Genomic DNA, 20135 nt, shown 5'->3' with positions numbered 1-20135 from the left:
TAGCGGCTGGTGCTGAAAGGGGAGAGACCCACGCCTTTTGGGAAGGATGGGGGCACCACCCTCTCCTGGGCCTGGTTTTCCCTTGGGAGAGACGGGATTTAAAGGCCCCGGGAGCATCCGTGAGGGAGGTGAGTGATGGACAGAAGGTGCCTGCTGTCCCACGGGGACCGGGTGAGCCGCGCACGGTCGGACCAGACATCTCCCCGTCCCCGGGTCTACTCAAAAGAACGCCTCCATGGAGGAATGTCTCTTTGGACAAATACATCTATACATCAAGGCGCATGCAGGGCAGCCGCCAGCTCAGAGTTTCAACATCTGTCTGGGATCAGCCTGACCTCGCTGCCGCAGGCAGATGAGCCAAGGATGCAGCGGAGGGGCCTCCCCGGTCTGAGCCAGAACTTGCTGGACCACTCCTGTGAGACCTGCAGTACCCATCCCGCTGCCACCAGCACCGTGACACACAGGAGTAGAGTCATGGTCCCCAAGGTGGCCCTTCATGTGTCCTGTTCACCCCTGGCCTCCGGTGAGCGGCCTGCGCTGCCTTTGCAGTCCCCATTCCCGGGAAATTCATCCCAGAATCAAAGAACCTGCTGATGTCTAATCTCTGGTCCCTGGAATCACAGCCCCCAGGAGCCCACCCATCTTAAACCTTTAACTGTCCACCCAGGAGGCCACCAGGTTAAAAGGGGTGGGTGCAGGTCAAGGGGAGGCAGATGTGGGGGGGGCTGTCTTTTGGGAGCAATGGCAGCGTTGGGGGCAGTTAATGGGGAGCCCCGAGGCCAGGCACGGGAGGCAGTGGAAATGGGGAGGAGACAGAGAGTGGGGGGCGGGCGGTGCTGACAGCAATTTAGAGAAAATCTAACCTTTTTTTTTCCGGCCGAGCCCACAGTATGCAGAAGTTCCCGGGCCAGGGATCGAACCTGTGCCACAGCAGTGATCTAAACTGCTGCAGTCACAACACTGATCCTTAACCCACTGAGCTACCAGGAACTCTTAAGAAAATCGGAAAGTCTAACTCTTAAGAAAATCACTCTGAAAGCATGTTATACTCGTAGAAAAAGGCAAAGCATCAGATTGTTCCAGATGTGGCTGGGATGTTTTTCTTTTTCCTTTTTTATTTTTTTTTTGAGTGGTGCCTTTTTTTAAGAGTATAGTTGATTCATGATGTTGTGTCAATTTCTTCTGTACGGCCGAGTTAATTTTCAACGTGTCGCCCTATTTTCTAATCTGGTCAAACAACACAACCAAACAAGGGACGTTAAAAGGAAAAAGTGCCCTGTGGCCCCACGTCCACTCACACACTCGCTTCTCGTCTCTGCGCTGCCTCCTTGTCGTTTCCGCTCACAGACGCGTTTCATCTCACGGTTTTAACACAGACGCCTTTATTATTCTGCACAGAGCTGGTCTGACAAATTAAGCTGGTGAGTGCATTTGCAAGCCGAGTGTGTGTTTTGCACAGGAGTCCTGGGTAAGTCACCGCAGCCACGAGCGCCCTGGATGTTTCCGCAGTGCAGCATTAGAAAAAACGCGGGCGACCCTTTGAAAGCATCCGTCCCCATCAGTCCGGGCCAAGCGAGAGGGAGCCTGAGCCGGCCAAGCGAGGCGGTCCTAGATTCGGTGCAATGTGGCATGAAACGGGCCGCACCTCAGCGGCGCTCCCAGCAGCCCCGGTGGGGGGACCCCCATCACAGCGAATTAAGTTCACCGTAACCGGGGCTGATGGCATCGGCTTTGGAACATATCGCATCATAAACAGATAAGGGAAGAGAAATGGCCCTTTTCCTCCGCTCGGAATACTGTAAAATGGATAGAAGCCTTTGCCGGGTGTGCACGGCTGCCCTTTAAACACCAGGGAGCAAGAACCCCGGGACTCTTCTTGAAGGAGAAGCCGAAGGATGAGGTGCAGTGAGGCAGAGGCCCAAGTACCACCCTGTGGCTTCCCAGCGGCCGGCCGGCTAAGTGGTCATTGGACATGGTCGGGGGGGGGGTGCGGCAGGGTACAGAGTGGGGACACCTCAGGAAAGTGATGGAGTTCTGAGTGGGTTTCTAGTAAAAGTCGGCAAGCGGCAATTTTTTTAAGACATGAGCCTATGGATTTTTTTTCTGTTGTTGTTGTTGTTGTTTTTTTTTTTTTTTTTGGTCTTTTTAGGGCCACACCCACGGCATAGGGAGGTTCCCAGGCTAGGGGTTGAATCAGAGCTGCAGCTGTCAACCTAGACCACAGCTCACAGCAACATGGGATTTAAGCCACATCTGTGACCTACACCACAGCTCATGGCAATGCGGGATCCTTAACCCACTGAGTGAGGCCAGGGATCGAACCTGCAACCTCATGGATCCTAGCTGGATTCGTTAACCGCTGAGCCACAACGGGAACCCCCAGACTATTGATTTTGAACAATAAAGAAAAGCACCTTAATCTCGTTTTCCTTTTAATCTTTTCTGAGGAGGGAGGTCAGGGCAGATTGGATAGAATCATATGATTCCTTGCCGGCCCAACAAACAAAACACTAAGAACCATAATGAAACAGATTTGAAAAGAGGAAAAGCATTCCGGACGGTCTGCAAAAGGAAAAGGCATTTGAAAATGAACTTGCATGTTATTTTTTTTCCCTTCAAAATAGGAAAGCAGAGAAACGCGCCGGAGACACTAACAGGATCAGTGACAGTCCCATTCTTTGCAGGGGGGCTGGCCTGCCAGCAGCATTCACACGGCCGAGATGAGTTCCAGTGTAATGACAACGGAACTAAAGACTGGACACCCTCTCAGAGCAAACCCAACAAGTGAATAACGCTGGCCTTTCATTCTCACCTGACCTTAAACGTTAAAAGACATGAGACCCAAATCGACACCTCGGCCAGGCATTATTTTCTCTTTTCTAGCTTTGGGAAGAGACGGAGCTGATCCTGAGAAGGACTCATCAGGAGCATATATGTGAATTCTCTAGAGTAAGGAAAGCTTTATTACCCAACAAGCGCACGCTAAATTCTTTCCTTAAAATCACCAACCCGCCATCGAATGGGACTGGGAGGCAGAAACTGGTCAGATGTTTTATTTCCCACAACTGACATAGCTTAACTTGCCCAGCGGCATCGTCTTTGACATGAAGACATTAAAACATGAATGGCGGCACCAGATTCTGTGGCTCAGCTTTGTCCTGGAGAGGAAATTCTGGAACAGCATGAAGCAGACCCCAGGGGCTCACGAGCCCAAAGCCACTCCATGTGGGCGCGAGCTCTGCAGGTGGGCCCTGAGCTCAGAAGGGGCCTGTGCTTGCCTGAATGTGCTGGTGTCGCTGTCATGAACTTCCTGACGATTACTGGACAAAGCCTACATAGTTTCATTCTGCACCAAGCCTCACAAATCCTCTGGTCAGCCTGGGATAGGCCAGACGCAGTAAGTATCCACTGGTGGCAAAGCCATGGTCAGTCCACTGAGAAATGGCCACACGTGAACCACGCGGTGAGGTTTCTGAAAAGCTGGATTTAAACTTTTTTGAAGGCAGTCTTTTTTTTTGATGCTCTATTTTTTCTGCCTTCTGGATCCTAACAGGTCCTTTCATGAAATCATAGGGATAGTAAATGATTTATTTTATTTCCTAACTTGGAAAAGTTAAGAACCAGCCACTACCCTACATCTATCTTTCAAATACATTTTAACACCTGATGTAACTGGGAAGCCCCACCTGCCCAGCCCCTCCCTGTTCATTGATAGATGAACAAAACGCAGTCTATCTATGCGATGGAATATTATTCAGCCCTCAAGATGAAGGAGATTCTCATACAGGCTGCAATGTTTATGAACCTCGAGTACATGATTCTAAGTGAAATGAGCCAGTAGCACACAAACAAATAGTGTATGATTCCTCTTAAACAAGGTCCCGGGAGCAGTCAGGTTCATAGAGACAGACGGCAGAAGGGTAGCTGTCAGGGGCTGGGGGAGAGGGAAGTGGGAGTTAGTGCTGAATGCAGGACAGAGATTTAGTTTGGGAGGCGGAGAAAGACAATGTGACTGTCCTTAAAGCCACTGGACTGGACACTGACAACTGGATAAAATGATCCATTTTACATTTAAAGATAAGCAGTTCCTGCTGTGGAGCAGTGGGTTCAGAATCCAACTGCAGTGTCAGGTCACTGCAGAGATGTGGGTTTGAACCCCAGCCCGGCACATCGGTTAAAGGATCCAGCGTTTCCACAGCTGGATTCAATTCCTGTCTGGGAACTTCTACATGCTGGGAGTGTGGCCATAAAGAAATTAAATAAAATAAAGTCCAGAATCTGGGTGCTCTCTTGTTTATACACTGAGATACCATATATATTCTCTGATACCTCATGACTGCATTTTCCCCCCTCTTTTCTGGCTGCTGCTGCTGGCATGAGGAAGTGCCTGGGCTCCTGGGCTGGGGATTGAACCCATCCCACAGCAGTGACAAAGTCAGATCCTTAACCCAATATGCCACCAGCGAACTCCAAGGTGCCTGGTTTTTTGTTTTTGTTTTTGTTTATTTTTTGGCTTTTTAGGGCTGCACCTGCGGCATATGAAGGTTCTTGGCTAGGGGTCAAATCGGAGCTGTAGCTGCTGGCCTACGCCACAGCCACAGCCACAGCCATGTGAGATCTGAGCCGCATCTTCCACCTACACCACAGCTCACGGCAACGCCGGATCCTTAACCCACCGAGTGAAGCCAGGAATTGAACCTGCGTTCTCACGGATGCTAATCAGGATCATTAACTGCTGAGCCACGACGGGAATTCCCATGGTGCCTGGATTTTGACAGCTCATACGCTTACACCCCAGCAACTTAAAATTAATACCATATATTACTACTGATCATATGTGGTCCACATTCATTTCTCCCCACATGATCCCAACATATTTTCCTTCCACCCCAGAATTCAGTCAGTGAGGATGTGATGCATGTGGTTACCCCATTTCTTTCCTCTCCTCTAATCCCACAAGCCCCCCCAGCACCGCCCCTCCCCCGGACTGTCTTCCATCGAGGGCTTTGAGGACTCCAAGCTATCTCTCTTGTAGAAGTCCCCCAGCCTGTTCTGTCAGATTTGACTCGTGTCACATATTTTCTTGAGATACTACTGCACGTGTCCTGTGCTCCCCGGTCAGAGCAGGAGGTGCAGACTGGGGAGGGGTCCCAACGCCGGATCAGCGCAGGGCCCCCAGGACCTGCTTCCCTTTAAACCAACAGGGGAGCTGGGGGCAGAGAGCAGAGGCAATGCATTTCCTGTTCCTCTAAGACCCTCCCTCCAGGGCTGTGGCCTCACTTGCTGATCCCTGCTCATCAACCACGACATTCTCTGTGGCAAGACAGAGATTTTCCAGTTCTCTCGTTCCTTCTGTTTATTACCTGGCACTTTCTGTAAAGAAGATCCCCCCTCCCCGCCCCCCAGAGTATCACTGTAGATCCACAGACTTTAAAATAAATGGTGTCGGGAGTTCCCATCGTGGCTCAGTGGTTAACGAATCCGACTAGGAACCATGAGGTTGCGGGTTCGATCCCTGGCCTTGCTCAGTGGGTTAAGGATCTGGTGTTGCCATCAGCTGTGGTGGAGGTTGCAGATGCAGCTCAGATCTGGTGTTGCTGTGGCTCTGACGTAGGCCGGTGGCTACAGCTCTGATTAGACCCCTAGCCTGGGAACCTCCGTATGCTGCAGCAGCGGCCCTAGAAAAGGCAAAAAGACAAAACAACAACAACAAAAAAACGGTGTCGTATAAACTATTATTGACATTATGCTTTTGATTCTTAAATTGTTCAGGCCTGGCCAGCGGGAGCTCCCCTGCGTGGCCTGCTGTTCTGACACGTGCCCCTTCCTCCCTGTCCCTCTGCTGCTTCCTGACACCTCAGGATGTCCCAGGCCCATCTTACTTGTTCAGATCGGGGATGAGCCACTTCCTTGAGGAGTCCTGATCTTTTTCTAGAGAAGGCATCACTTCTTTTTCTTCTTTGGCCGTTCCCGAGGCTTATGGAAGTTCCCAGGCCGGGGGCCGAATCCGAGCTGCAGCTGCCGGCTGACACCACGGCCACAGCAACATCTTTAATCCACTGAGCGAGGCCAGGGATCGAATCTGCTTCCTCATGGATACGATGTTGGGTTATTAACCCACAGAGCCACAACAGGGACTCCATATTTTGCTCATTTTTTTTTTTTTTTTAACTTAAAGGCTGAGACGGTTGTACATTCATGGGTAGTCGGAAGAAATACAGAATGACCCCACGCCTCCCTTGCCTAGTGTCAGCAGCTTGAAAAAATACAGTACAACAGAACAATCAAGGTATCTTGATAGCGACCCAATCCGGCCAGTTTTCTGGCAGTCACTGGTATGGATTTGGTCTATGCCATCTCACCACGGGTAAGTTCCTGTATGCACCTCCAAGGTCAAGGTAAGGACCGTTTCCATGATAAGGGTCCCTCGTGTTGCACCCACCTCCCTCCTGCCCCTTCTCTGCACCCCTCGCCCCTGGCGACCAGTCAGCTGTTCTGTTGCTATAGTTACGCCATTTCGGGAATGTTCGGGGATGGACTCACGCAGCATATGCAGTCCTGGGGGTGGGCTCTTTTCAGTGTAATTCTCTGGCGACCCACGGAACTCCCGGGCGTTTCCACAGCTCCCTCCTTCGCACGGCTGAGTACTATTCCACGGCAAGGACGTACCCCAGCTTGTTTAATCTGACTCACCCACTGGAGGACGCCTCCCATTTCTGGCTGTTACGAATACGGCTGCGTGAACAGTCGTAAGAGGGTCTCTGGGCGACCTTCAGTCCCCCTTCTCTGGGGTCAAAGCCACGGGGTGAAGTTGCTGGGTCATAAGGGACGGGATGTTTAGTTCTATAAGAAACTGCCCAACTGTTTTCCAGAGTGGGAAAAACCCACTTTTCAAAACAGCAATGGACAAAACCGGACTCCATCATGAAGAAGGACCGGGGACGGCCCTTGCCACGCAGAGGCACGTGACATCCCGGTGTTGAAGGAGCACTCGGGGTCCCGGGCGCTGGGGCCACCGCAGCCTCGGGCTGCATCCCCCGATGGCCCCGACGAATTCATGTTCAGCGGGTAGACGGGACGTTTAAAAAATGTGCTGTTCCTGTTTGTCGGTCTGTTCTTCAAGCCCCAGCTCTTTGTCAAACATGTTCTGTAACTTCGTCTGTGCCTCCAGTGTCTCGGGGCCATCTGAGATCATCCCACAATGAGCCCTGCGAAGCCTTTTTCAGGTAGGTGGCCTGTCTCCTCCTCACCCAGTTGTTTTTGGTGTTTTTGTCCTGTTCCTTTGCTGAAAGCTTTTTTTTTTTTTTTTCCCTTTTAGGGCTGCGCCTGTAGTTTTATTTCTTTTCTTTTCTATTTTGCTTTTTGGGGCCACACCTGCCACATGTGGAAGTTCCCAGGCTAGGGGTCAAATCAGAGCTACAGCGGCTGGTCTACACCACAGCTCACGGCAACGCCAGATCCTTAACCCGCTGAGAGAGGCCAGGGATCGAACCTGCGTCCTCATGGATACTAGCTGGGCTCGTTAACTATTGAGTCACGACGGCAACTCCTGGAAGCTATTTTTTTGTCTTCTCATATTGCCTAACTTTTTATGTTTATCGTCCCAACTATACGCTAATAAAAATAAAAATTTAAAAAATGCACAGAGACACACAAATGTGTGTGTGGAAAGTGTGGCTGAAGACACGGGGCGTGGGGATGAAAAAGGGGGCTCACACATGCACTTACAAGCAAGGATTGAGTTACAAGGTGGTCGGCTTGGAAACACCGTCTTGTCTCTGTGAGTTGCCGGCAGGAGAACAGCGAGGAAGATCACAGCCACCGGAGCCCCGCAGGCCCGCTGCCAGAGCGCACCCCGCACCTCGCCACCCCCAGGTCCTGGCCCAAAGTGGGGGGGGGGGCACCCTCTGGTTCTCCCGGCAAAGCGTTGTCTGAGTTTCCACACCTTTCTCCCGCCCCTTCCCGTCTCTCCAGGGCACATTTGGAAATTATTTAAAAAAGATAAAATGCCTCTAATCTGTTCCCCATTAGAAGAAACATGTGAATATTATTTTCTAATTTGTGACTTGTGAGTGTGTCTCCAACACCAGAGAGAAGTAATTGAAGTAATTATGTCTGCTCCTGAATATTTCTGTTATGCTCCCGAAATAAGAGGGTGGCTGTGTCCTCTTTGCGTGACACGCCCGGGGGTTGAATGCGTCCCCGGGAACATCAAAGCACTGGACGAGAACAGCCACAAAACGGCAAGTTCTGCCCGGCCCCACGGGGCCCAAGCCGAAGGGGCCCCCGGGCAGGGGTAGTGGGCGGAGGAGCGGGGCGCAGTGGGTTTCCCAGTAAATTCGGGCTCTTCCCTGCCATCCACTCGCCCCAAACTTCCCTACCCGTGCGATGAATCTGCAGCTGGAGAGCTGCGGTCCGAGGCATCAGCCTGATTTATAACATGAGCGGCGTGGATTTTTTTTTTTTTTTTCTAAATCCAGTTAGAGTATGACTTGAGTGACTAACTCCTGAAAATTGGTAATTTCCTGGTGGTTAACAGGAGAAGGTCTGCCAATGAGAGGTGAGGCCCGCTAATAAATTTATAGGGCATTATATGCCAATTAGACCTCGTCAGCCATTCCAAAGGCAGGGACACCAATCAGGGTATCATTTCACAAACGCGCCCTTTATCACCGACACTCTTGCAATTCAATCCCCCTTTTATATGTTTGAAAAGCAGCATATTAATGCTGACTGTACAGGAATCTGTAATTTTCAGAGGGCCTTTCTGGTTAAATAACCTCCCTTTTCTTCTTTGCAAAACTCCTCTTTGTTCTCCAGTGGGAAACAAGGACTGGAAATGAGCATGAAATCGACACAGAATGAGACTCCTTACAGACTCTGGGTGTCGCCATCAGCCACCGGCCCTCAGGGAACCTTCCCGTTTCGTCAGGGGCCACATACTCTTGTATGAGTACCAGAGGCCTAGTGGTCACTGGACAGTACATTTGCTGGGCCACAGACAGTGTGCTGGCAACAGGGGGCGGGGGTGGGGTGAGGGTAGGGGCGGGGGGCAGGACCAGGAGGCACAGAGGTAAATTCACCCCAAAAAGAACACTGGGGAAGCACGCAGACCTGCCCAGAGAAACAGCGTGCATCTGCACTCTGCATTAAAGCAATCGACTGGACGGTATTTATTTTTTTGGCTGCGCCCACAGCATGTGGAAATTCCCAGGCCAGGGATTGAACCCATGCCACAGCAGGGTCAACGCCAGGTCCTTAACCCACTGAGCCACCAGGGAACTCCTGGACTGACTTTCATTTTGTGTTTTCTTTGAAGGAAAAAAAAAATGCGCAGAAGACGTGAACGCTCTTTGAGAAACAGCCAGTCGTGCAGAAATGTACAAAGCGGACTTGGCCACTGCGCACGTCCGTGGGGTCCGTGGTCTGACTCGAACCCTTTCCTCCTGGACATCTCCCGCTCCGCACGGCGCCCCCAGTGTGGCCTCCGCCGCTTCTTCGCCCACTCCCGCACAGACGGATGCCAACTCCTTCCACCTCTGTACCTGCAAACACAGAATCCTGTCCTCTTCCTGACTTGAAGCGACTGCTCTGGATCTGATTTGATTATCGCCGTCATCTAACGCCCTATTAAGCATTCATTCTTTCAAGAAATATCAATTGAACGCTCACTAGGAGTGGGGCACCCACTGTGTCAGGGTCTGGGCTCCAAGTGAGTAGAAGCACAGGATAAAGAAACAAATGCAGAGTTCCCGTCGCGGCGCAGTTGTTAACGAATCTGACTGGGAACCATGAGGTTGAGGGTTCGATCCCTGGCCTTGCTCAGTGGGTTGAGGATCCGGCGTTGCCGTGAGCTGTGGTGTAGGTCGCAGACGCGGCTCGGATCCCGCGTTGCTGTGGCTCTGGTGCAGGCCGGTGACTACAGCTCCGATTTGAGCCCTAGCCTGGGAGCCTCCATATGCCGCGGGAAGAGGCCCTAGAAAAGACAAAAAAGAAAAAAAAGAGAAAGAAATGCGTCACAACAGGAAAAGAGCTGCATTTGTGGTGTAGGCCATGCAAAAGTGATGCACAGGAACAACACACACTGAGCAGGAGAGCAAATCTGGGTGCTCCCGGTTTCTAGCCACACAGACGGCCCTGGACACAGGTAACAAAGTTTCGAGGGCAGCTAAGCCCAGAAGGAGGAGGAGCTCCACCTCCTTCGGCGCAAGAACACACAGGGCGTCAGAGCATCTCGGAGCGCCTAGCAGCCTAGCAGCGGCCGCCCAGCCTGTGAATCGCTGAAACAAATGACGTTCGCAGAGGCATCCACCTCAGGACAGACCGACCACCCGCGAACCCAGGAGGAAGAGCAGCCTTTTTGGAAATGCCAGCCCCCTAGCCCACCTGACGTCTCAGGATGGCCGAAGGCGACCACCCCAGGCCCAGGCCCCACGCGAGCTCCCGGATCAGCAGGCCCTTCCGTCCTCCAGCAGAGCCGGGGTCATTGAGCTGCTGGAGTCACAGACTCCCTCACAGCACTGTCCAAGGAGGCCTCATTCCCTGTGTAGGACGTCAACGTGTGCCCTGCAGGCACAAGGATGATCTCGGACTGAAGAGAGCGGAAAATCCACGAACGCAGGGAGAGGTTTCTCTGAGCTGCCTGCAAACAGGTCCTCCAGAAAAAAGCGCTCACAGGCCGTGACTCCTCCCGGAGGTTCATCAACCAGGGCAGAGGGGCTCTGAACACAGGAGAGAGGGGGTGCTGGCAGCACCCCATATGAACTGTGTCACAAGCTACGGAGGCTCCATCTAGTCTCTCAGCAGACGAGTCTCCAGGCTCCAAGGGCCCCTGATCTTTCCTAAAAGTCCTTTGTTCCCCCCAAGCAGCCTTTCTCCTCTTCCCCTTGTTAGGAAGCTGGTCAGCACACAAGCTGTCAAATCCCAGCATCCTTTCTGGTGTTCACGCCTCTCTCCGATGCCCCATGCGTGTGAAGCGGAAAGGGGGATACACAACGCCCTCCCGTTGTCAATTTCATTCGCAGGCCCCCAGGCGCTGAACCTGGGAGGGGAGAGGAAGTGGGTGGACCCCCCCAAGTCTCCCCGTCCCAATGCTTGTGGAGGGACCCTGAGACCTGCCATGGGGGGACTCTGGAGGGGGCGGCCAGCAGGGGGGAGGTCCAGCATGAAAGGACACCAGGGAAGCGCCCCACCTTTCTGGAAACGCCCATCATGGAGGCTGAGCCTCTTGCTTGCTCTAGTGGGGAAGCCTGCCCAGTCGGCCCTCAACAAACTGGACCACCACGCCCTTGTGACCCGTCCCCAGGGCCAGGGGACACTGAGCCTATCTCGCACGCCCTGCCTAATGCTGGCCTGGGCTTGATGCTGAGGTTTGATAAAACATCTGTCATGTCCGGTCAAGGTCTCTGGACACCTTCAAGCGGGGGCCGGGGGGGGGTCTCCAGGGAAGATGCCCACAGTGCCCCCTCCCCACCAAGATGGCTGGCCTCCCACCGCCGACCAGAGCCCCTTCTAGGGTCTTGGATCGCATCAGTCTAGGTTAGCTGAAGCCCACATCCCCTGCTTTGGTCCTTCAGGGACAAAGGGGATGCCTTTGTCCATGGGTGTCACCTAACAGACTCTGCCCCACAACTGCCTTAACAGACTCACCACAGCAACACGCATGCACGGAAGAAAGAGCACAGATGCCAGGTGACCGTGTTACAGGCCTGGGAGGGTCCCTACCACCCCTCACCCATTTCAGCAGGAAGCCTGGGGCGGGACAAGGCTCTGGGGAAGCCGAGGGCTGGATTCTAAAGGAATGGCCAAGAGGACGTGTCCCTGCAGAGGCAAGTGCTCCTGCAGGATGACTGGCTCTCCTGCGGCCTTTCTTGGAGGGGGCGTGGGGGGGTGCCTGCCTCTTGGAGGATGGCAGGTGCCCCCACCCCGGGCTGCCCCCCCCCCCCCCCCCCCCCCCCGGCCCTGGAGGGCCTCGAATGCCCGTCCCTGATGGGCTCCGTAATGAGAAGCGCTGTCAATCACAGCTCCATTAGCCGGGACAGACTTTCACTTCCTGAAACAATTTATTGGATTCCCAGAAGCAAATGGGCCTTCTTCCCTTTCAGCCCGGGTTCTGGAGCTATTCAGAGGGAGTGTGTGCGCCTTCTGTTCCTGCTGGGCGGTCTTTGTTTCCTTCATTTACTCATGAAAACAGCTTCCTGCGTTCACCTACCTCCTCCGATCCGGGGTTTCCCCGAGTGTTTGCCAAAACTTTTTCCCCCACTGGTTCAGTTGCTACACAAAACCCACCAGCTGTTTCCAGCTACTGAACCAGGGAGGGAGGGGAGGCGGGGTGGGGGCGGGAGGCAGGGAGGGGGGGAGGGGGAGGGGAGGAAGGCGGCACATACTTGAAGAAATTAAACCCGGCCACAGAAATTAAGAAACGAGGCTGAGGAATGCCAGGCAGAAGAGGTGCCTGAGATGCAACTCCAGGGTCCTGGCCTTCCCCTACCCCCTCATTTCAGACCAAAAACTCTAAAGGATCGGAGGCAACATTGTATCTTAAAGACATTTACACTTTTTTTTTTTTTGCTTTTTAGGGCCGCACCTGCGGCATATAGAAGTTCGCAGGCCAGGGCTCAAAGCGGAGCTGCACCTGCCGGCTTACACCACAGCCACAGAAACGCCGATCTGAGCTGCTTCTGCAGCCTACACCACAGCCACAGCCATGCCGCCAGATCCTTAACCCACTGAGCAAGGTCAGGGATCGAACCCACATCCTTCACTAGCTGTGTTCGCTCCCTCGGAACCACATAGGAACTCCTACCCATTGTGACTGTGTTCACACTTACAAGATCTAGGGCATGAGTGACAGAAGCTCACTGTGATAATAATATTTCCAACTGTTGAAAAAACCCACAGGACCCCCCAGAAAGTGCTGCCCAGAGTTCAAAGGTCAGTGATGCTCCTGGCGATGAGTAGAAAAAAAAGACGCAGAATTACCTAAAATAACATTTTTCTCCTACCGCTCTTCTTACAGAATAACATACACCTCGCACCTGCTCTCGTGTGGAGAGGCCACATCCTTGCTGCGTAAATCCGTTTAACTTTTAACCCGGGAAAACAGGCAGAGCCCATGTCACCTTCTGATCATTGCATGTCAATAGTGACTCGGGGGCACGTGAGAGCCACGGAGATCCCATCAGGGTAGAATTATGCAGCCACGTAAGAAATAGTATCTATTAGGCTAATTTAATCACTGAATACTTTACAGATGAATTAGAATTTAGAATCCAATTATTTCTAACATTCGGACTGTCAGAGCCTGTTTCTAAGCAGGAGGAAGGAAAAAAGGGGGTAGGATGAGGGCAGGTTTTAAAGATGCAGTGAGTGGAATGGACCCTCTCTGGCTCGACATAAGAGCAAAGAAATGAAGCTCTGATCAGGTCTGGCCAGCACCCACCCCACCGAGCCCAGTGAATCCGAGGCGGGGACGAGGGATCTGTTATCCCCGCCTGACCAGCCATTGTCCCCGCCAGGAGCCCTCCTCCCAGGCTGGCCCGCCTTCTCAAACAAGCAGGCTGGGCCACATCCTGGGGTGGCATGGGAGCGCGACGGCTCCCCAGGCCTGGAAAACCACGGGGTGCCCTTGGGGCCTCAGCAGGGGGCTGACCATGCCCAGGCTGGCTTACCCCCCAGCTCTCTTTAGGGCTGAGTTTCTCTAGCGTGATGGTCAGGGAAGGAGACAGAGAGAGAGAGGAGAAGGGAGCCGCCATGCGTGAGTGTGAGCAGTGGGCTGGCCCCTGCTGCAGCCGCCCAGCCCTGGGAGGGACCGAAGCGGGTCCTGCTGCCTGGGGTGGGCTCTGTGGTTCCACGAGTGGGGAAACTGGGCCTGGGTGGAAACTGAGGCCCCGCTGTGAGGTCAGCACTAGAGACAGGGCAGCAAGCACCCAACTAGCCTCGCAAGGCATTCCTCTGCCAGAAAGACCGGGTCGGGGAGCTGCAGGATAGAGGGGCCGTCTCCCTTGTGCTTTATTTACTAAGGGCCCCTTTGAAAGCATCAACTCTTTTTTTCCTTCCCCTCCAGGTGGTGGACAGGTGGTGCAGGCAGCCATGGAGGTGAGTAAACAAAAATTCTTTTTATTTTGAGGTTTTTATACCAATTTTATTTTTTTGATCTTAGAACTTTTATTTTTATTTTTCAATTAAATCTCATTTATTAAGGTCGAGTCGATTTACAGCATGGTGTCAATTTCTGCTGTACAGCGTGGTGACCCAGTCACACACACACACACGTTCTTTTTTCACACCATCTGCCATCAGGGTCTATCACAAAAATTCTTACAATTGGTATGCGTAATGGATAGATTTGAATTAGGGGTTTCAATGACTTAAAGCCAAATGGAGGTTTCCCTAGAGAAAAATGACTGAAAAGTCAGACTTGTTTTTTTGTCTGCTACATATATATATTTTTAGGACAGAAATATGTAGGCTCATGACTGCATGATTCTTGCTGTTCTCAAGAATCTGCCATCGTCCTGCAACAGAGTAGGAATGTTAGGGAAAGACCTCCACTTAGAATTCATTCCAGAATGATCCTTACACCGTGAAATGAATGAATGTCCCGTGCATTTAAATTTTAATACGCCGGTGGGTCACGGAGTTGGCCGTCAAGACTGAATACACTTGTTTGAGTTTATGGCGCCCCGAGCAGCTCCCGCCTCTTGAGGAAGGCACAACTAAAGCCCTTACCGCCACTACCCACTGGGGCCTCCCAGCCCTGCCCCCGATGGGAGGGAGGTTTACAGGCCATGGGGTTTTATGGTGGGGGTGCTTCCTGCCCGGCTCAACAGACAGGTCCAACCTACTGTGAGTCCTGCACCAGGAAGACAATGCATCCTTATTAACCCTTTAATTACGGAACTGGACCGGCCTGCTCCCGCTCAACTAGAACCTGTGTGTGTGTGTGTGTGTGTGCGTGTGTGTCTTAGGGCACAGCACTGCACAGGACCTCTGAAGAGGCATTCCTTGTTTTAAGTGGACTTATCACAGCTCTTGGAAACACCTGTTCATCAACTTATCCTTTTGTAAAAAAAAAAATCCCACTTCATATCTGGTGTCCTTACAAAAACCTTGTGTAATACAGGTTAAAAAAAAAAAAACCCATATAATTGTACGAAAAGAAACTCCATTTCTCTATTAAAGAGCCATCATAAGAAAGCTTCCGGGGGTGATTATTATTCTACGTATGCACGTACACACACACACACACACACACACACACACACACACACACACACACACACACGATGACATGGGATTCCCATGATGATTTCCTAGTAACGGGGACTCTCTAGACTGCAAAAGTAGGCAGGTGCCTGCCGGAAAACAGTCTCTTCAAAGAAAAGCAACAAGAGAATCATTTGGGCACGCGGGCATCCTTCGACGGGTGCAGACCAAAAAGTCACTTCCTTGTGACCAAACCAAAACCAGCCTTTAGCTCTTTCTTGAGGAAAGACGTCAGCCTCCAAAGGCAGAGTATGGCTGTGGTCAGCCTCTACGGAAACACAAGGACATGCTTAGCTCCTCACGCTGAGGGCTGCGTTCTGGGGACACAGAGGCTGCCTGCAAATTCAAGATGAAGGCCACTGTCCATTGAGGCATCTTCTGTAAATTCACCGAGTTGGCCAGTCGAGATGGAAGGCAAGGCCCCCTTGCTGCTGCTTTTTTTTTTAAGGGCTGCACCTGCGGCATATGGAGGTCCTCAGGCTAGGAGTTGGATTGGAGCTGTGGCTGCTGGCCTACATCACAGCCACAGCAACACAGGATCCGAGCCGTGTCTGCGACCTACGCCACAGCTCACAGCAACACTGGATCCTTAATCCACTGAACAGGGCCGGGGATCGAACCCGCATCCTCATGGATACCAGTTGGGATGGTTACCGCTGAGCCACCACAGGAACCCCTCCTTGCTGCTTTTTAAACTTGGCAAGTTTCGAAAACCAGTGCAGGTAAGCCGTGGGTGCCGCAGGCCTTCTGGAAACATCTCTCGGGCGGGGGGGTGGTGGTGGAGCCCGGCTTCCCCAGCCCACATCTGCCTGGGTGCCTGCCTGGGCTAAGCTCGCCCTCCTTGAGAGATCAGATGGGCAGCAGCTTTGAAGCAGGACCTGGTCGGTGAGCCCCGCCACATGCCTAATTAATGACCCTGCTGGTCGCAGCTGGAAGAGCTGAGCTGGGGGTGATTAATTAAATTAGCTGGCAGAGGAAATTACAGTGGAAAAGCCAAAGTTTGATTGCTCCATAATTAACCGCAGTGCAAATAATATCTGCATCTATAACTTCCAGCGATGAGATCAGAAGCCAATTGAATTTGGCACTGATTGAAGCTGTAAATATCCTGTGGTGAAAAATGATAGGTTTGTTCTAGAGGGAAAACTTAGAGAAATGGACATCTAGCAAATGCGATCGGGGGAAGAGGGCACCAGGGGACTACAGGAAGGAAGCCTCACCTTTCAAGCTGCCTTTTTCCAACATTAAAACAACGCTCTCTCTCTCTCTTTTTTTTTTTTCGTATTTCTTTTGGATTCGTGATTAGGCCTGATGGCCTATGTGTCCTGTCTCTACATTTCAGATTTGACTTCCCCTGCCTGGAACCTAGGTTCAGGCTCCATGTCCCTTCCTCGTTCCAGGGATTAAAACTCAATCCTCAAATAATTTCATCGGCTGATACAAGGGGAGCGCTTTCATCTCCTCTAGTAGAGGAAGATTCTATTTAGACCAACAAAGGCGTGAGCTATTGCTGCTTGTCTGGATAATGACATTTCCCCCCCCCCCCTTTGTAACAATTTCACGTTCGAAATACGGTTTCATTAGCAAGGGGATTCTACTTAAAAGAAAAGAGTATTTTATACAGATAATTGCCCTGCCAAAAAAAATGGCAGAACTTGAAGCCGACAGAAACATTTTTCTACCAGCCACATAATTTCACTAGCAAGTTTTTCAAAGCAGAACTCATGCCTTGCTATAGGAAAAGCTTTCACTAATGACTTGGTGGCTTGGGACGAAGAGGTGTGGCATCTGCCTGGCAACTGGTCAACATTTTTCCCCAATCTTGACACACAGAGACGCTCCCAGATGGAGGGGACATGAGAGCTATAAAAATGTGACATGGAATGGCAACATGTGACATGTCAGCTCTGATTCAGAAATGCATCTCCAGGACTTTCTTCTTTGTTTCACCAACAATCTAGTGGGGAGACGGGGCAAGCGTTGTTATTCTCAGTTTTTTCTTGAAGTATGAAAGTTGAGGCTCTGAATGCTCAATGACTTGGCAGAATGTGCCCCCCCTGCCCCCGCTGCCCTGAGCCCCAGTTCCTAAGACCCCGCCCCACCCACCCCCGCCCCTCCTCGTGACTCTCCGTGCTCATCCTTCCGACAAGTGGCTCCAACCTCACCCTGGCTGAGATGTGCCCAGAGGCACCACATCTGGCTGGAGAGACGCAGGCAGGTGGCAGTGATGACGGCGGTCAGGGTCTAGAGAGGACGCGACAATGCAGCGGACACGGCTCCCCCCAGATGGCCACGTCCTCATCCCTACAACCGATGACCCCACGTGGCCACACTGCTGGGGGGCTGGAGGGTCAGAGTCAGAGAAGATGTGACGACAGACACAGAGGGCAGAGTGACGCAGAGCCGAGAGCCAGGGTAAGAGGGAAGCTCCTGGAAGCCAGAAAAGGCAAAGCGAACGGCCTCCTCCAGAGCCTCTAGAGGAATGCAATCTCAACCGGCTTTGGCTTCGGACCTCCAGAACGGTGAGATGATGAATTTGTGGGACTTTGGGTTTTTTGGTTTTCTTTTTTTTTTTTTTTTTAAACAGCTGTACCTGAGCCATAAGGAAGTCCCCAGGCCAGGGGCTGAATCAGAGCTGGAGCTGAGGCCTAGGCTGCAGCCAGAGCAACTCGGGATCTGTGACCTACACCACAGAAAGCAACGCCGGATCCTGAACCCACTGAGTGAAGCCAGGGATTGAATGCACATCCTCACAGACTTTATGTCAGCTCCTTAACTTGCTGAGCCACAACAGGAACTTCAAATCTGTGGGACTTTAAGCCACTGAATTTGGGGTCATTTGTTAGAGAAGTGGTAGAAAAAATCCACACCAGCAGGCAGAGGGCTGCACGACAGATGCCGGAGGGCACGCAGGCGCCTGGTGGGCAAAGGGCCCACCACGCCTGACATCCAGCAGCACCAGCCCCGCGTGGTACAGGGTCTCCGGGAAACCTTTTCCGCCTTTGGCCTGGGGATTCCACGGGCCCCCAGACGTGAGCTGCAAACGGCTCGCCTTATTTCCTCCACCGCTGCCCGGAGTTGGGAGAGTCCAAGAGCACCTGCTGCATGGACAGCCCTGGACCAGAGAGGCAGCTGGGGTGAAGGGGCTCCCTGCCCATCACTGAAGTCTGGGGTTCGCCGAGCGCAGGGCTCCTCTCCTAATGCAGCCCGCTGTGTGTGCAGGCTGGTCACCTGGCCCCGGTCACATCACCTTTGGGAGGTGGGGCACTGCGACCTCAGCGGGTAAGAGCTCTTGTCTCTGGTCTGAGGTTGCACCTCTTCCACCGGCTCCCTGGAGCTGCGGCAGGCCAACCTGCCCGTTCCGAAAAACTCCAGTCCCATCACAATGTCTCATTCCCTGCCAACTCCAGCCTTGCGCGTCGGTCTTGAGCAGCAGGGAAGCACGCTGGCGGTGGCGGCCCCTCTTCTATACCTCTGCACAGGCCGCTTCCCGTCTCGGTGGCATCCTTGCCCTGGCCCGTCAACTTCTTCCTCTGTTCCCTTCTCTCCTTTATTTTCCCTTCTTTTGCGGCTGCACCCATGGTATCTGGAGGTTCCCAGGCCAGAGACCTAATCTGAGCCGCAGGTGTGAGCGGCACCACAGCTGCAGCAGTGCTGGATCCTTAATCCACTGCACCACAGTGGGAGCTCTGTTGCCTTCTGTCCTTGATGAAGCCTTCCTTGGTTTCTGGGTCTCCCTCTTCCTGCTGCAGTTTTGCACGACTCACGTTGCCCAGTGATTTCCAGTGTGTCTGTCCCCGCTCTGGGCAAACACGGTGTCCCCAGGCTGGGGGTAGGGACGGGTGCTCTGTCCAGTGCGTGTCCCAGCAGTCTGGTGCCATTCCTTACGAGGACAGGACTGGACCCCCACTGCTCACGCCCAGGAGTGAGTGTATGTGGCCAGACCCTCTGCTGGGACAAAGGCACAGCTGGTGGCGAGAAGGCGTGGAGTGGGTGTGGTCACTCGCCTCGCCCTGTGGGACGAGGGCTGCTCCAGGTCGAGACAGGCGTGAGCAAGGTCAATGACGTGGGACAGGGCAGGAGCCTTCGTCGGGATCAGTCTGGCTCAAGCATAGGATTCCTACAGGGAGAAGGGGGCCAGAGGGCAGACTGGGTCCAGTACGGACCCAGGAGCCAGGTACGGGCCAGTGTGTGAGCCCCAGGTGGTGCTAGGAAATAGCCAAGTTGTTCCAGATGCCATTAGGTAGTAACCCTTAACTACTTCACATAAGAGAGATTATCCCCTAAAGGGCAAAAAGCCCCAATAAAAGGCACTCCCCGCCCCAGGATGGACAGCCGACGGCTTTTGCTGGGCTGATTCTCCCAGTAATGCAGTCGAGGCAGGTATGGTGGTTGATTTCATGGGTCTGACTTGTCCGACTGTGGAGCCCCGTGACTGAATCAAACATGCATCTAGGTGTGGCTGCAAATGGGTAACATCACCTAAAATCCGTTGCTTTTAAGCTATGATCAGATCGTGTGCAACACACGGTGGGCCATACCCAATCCGCCGAAGGCTCAGGAGGAACCTGAGGTTCCGGGAAGGGATTCTGTCTCAAGCCTGCAGCACGGACTTGCGTCCGAATTTCCAACCTACAGATCTTCCGATTTTCCAGCCCTCACTATTGCGGAAGCCAGTTCCTTAAAAGACACCTTTCTCCTTGTACACCTGTGTGTGTGGGTGTCGGTTCTGTTTCTCGAGAACCCTGGCTGAGCGAGCAGGTTTCTGAGTGGAGAAGTGACCCGAGCAGCGTGCTGGTGTACAATCGTGAGCCTGGAGTGACACATGGCCTGGCTTCCCGGGAGCAGGGAGCAGGCGGTGGAGAATG

At 52.7% G+C, this 20135-nt stretch overlaps 1 protein-coding gene across 11 annotated transcripts in view; it reads right to left on the bottom strand.

The window, feature by feature from the left end:
* The window catches only part of AGAP1 (ArfGAP with GTPase domain, ankyrin repeat and PH domain 1), a 556723-nt gene that overhangs the window by 22170 nt on the left and 514418 nt on the right, over nt 1-20135 (bottom strand). The window lies entirely within an intron of this gene.

This window comes from Sus scrofa, chromosome 15, assembly GCF_000003025.6.
Source record: "Sus scrofa isolate TJ Tabasco breed Duroc chromosome 15, Sscrofa11.1, whole genome shotgun sequence".
Taxonomy (NCBI): domain Eukaryota; kingdom Metazoa; phylum Chordata; class Mammalia; order Artiodactyla; family Suidae; genus Sus; species Sus scrofa.
Note: the sequence above shows the minus strand (reverse complement) of the source record. Positions and strands in the feature narration are given on the sequence as shown.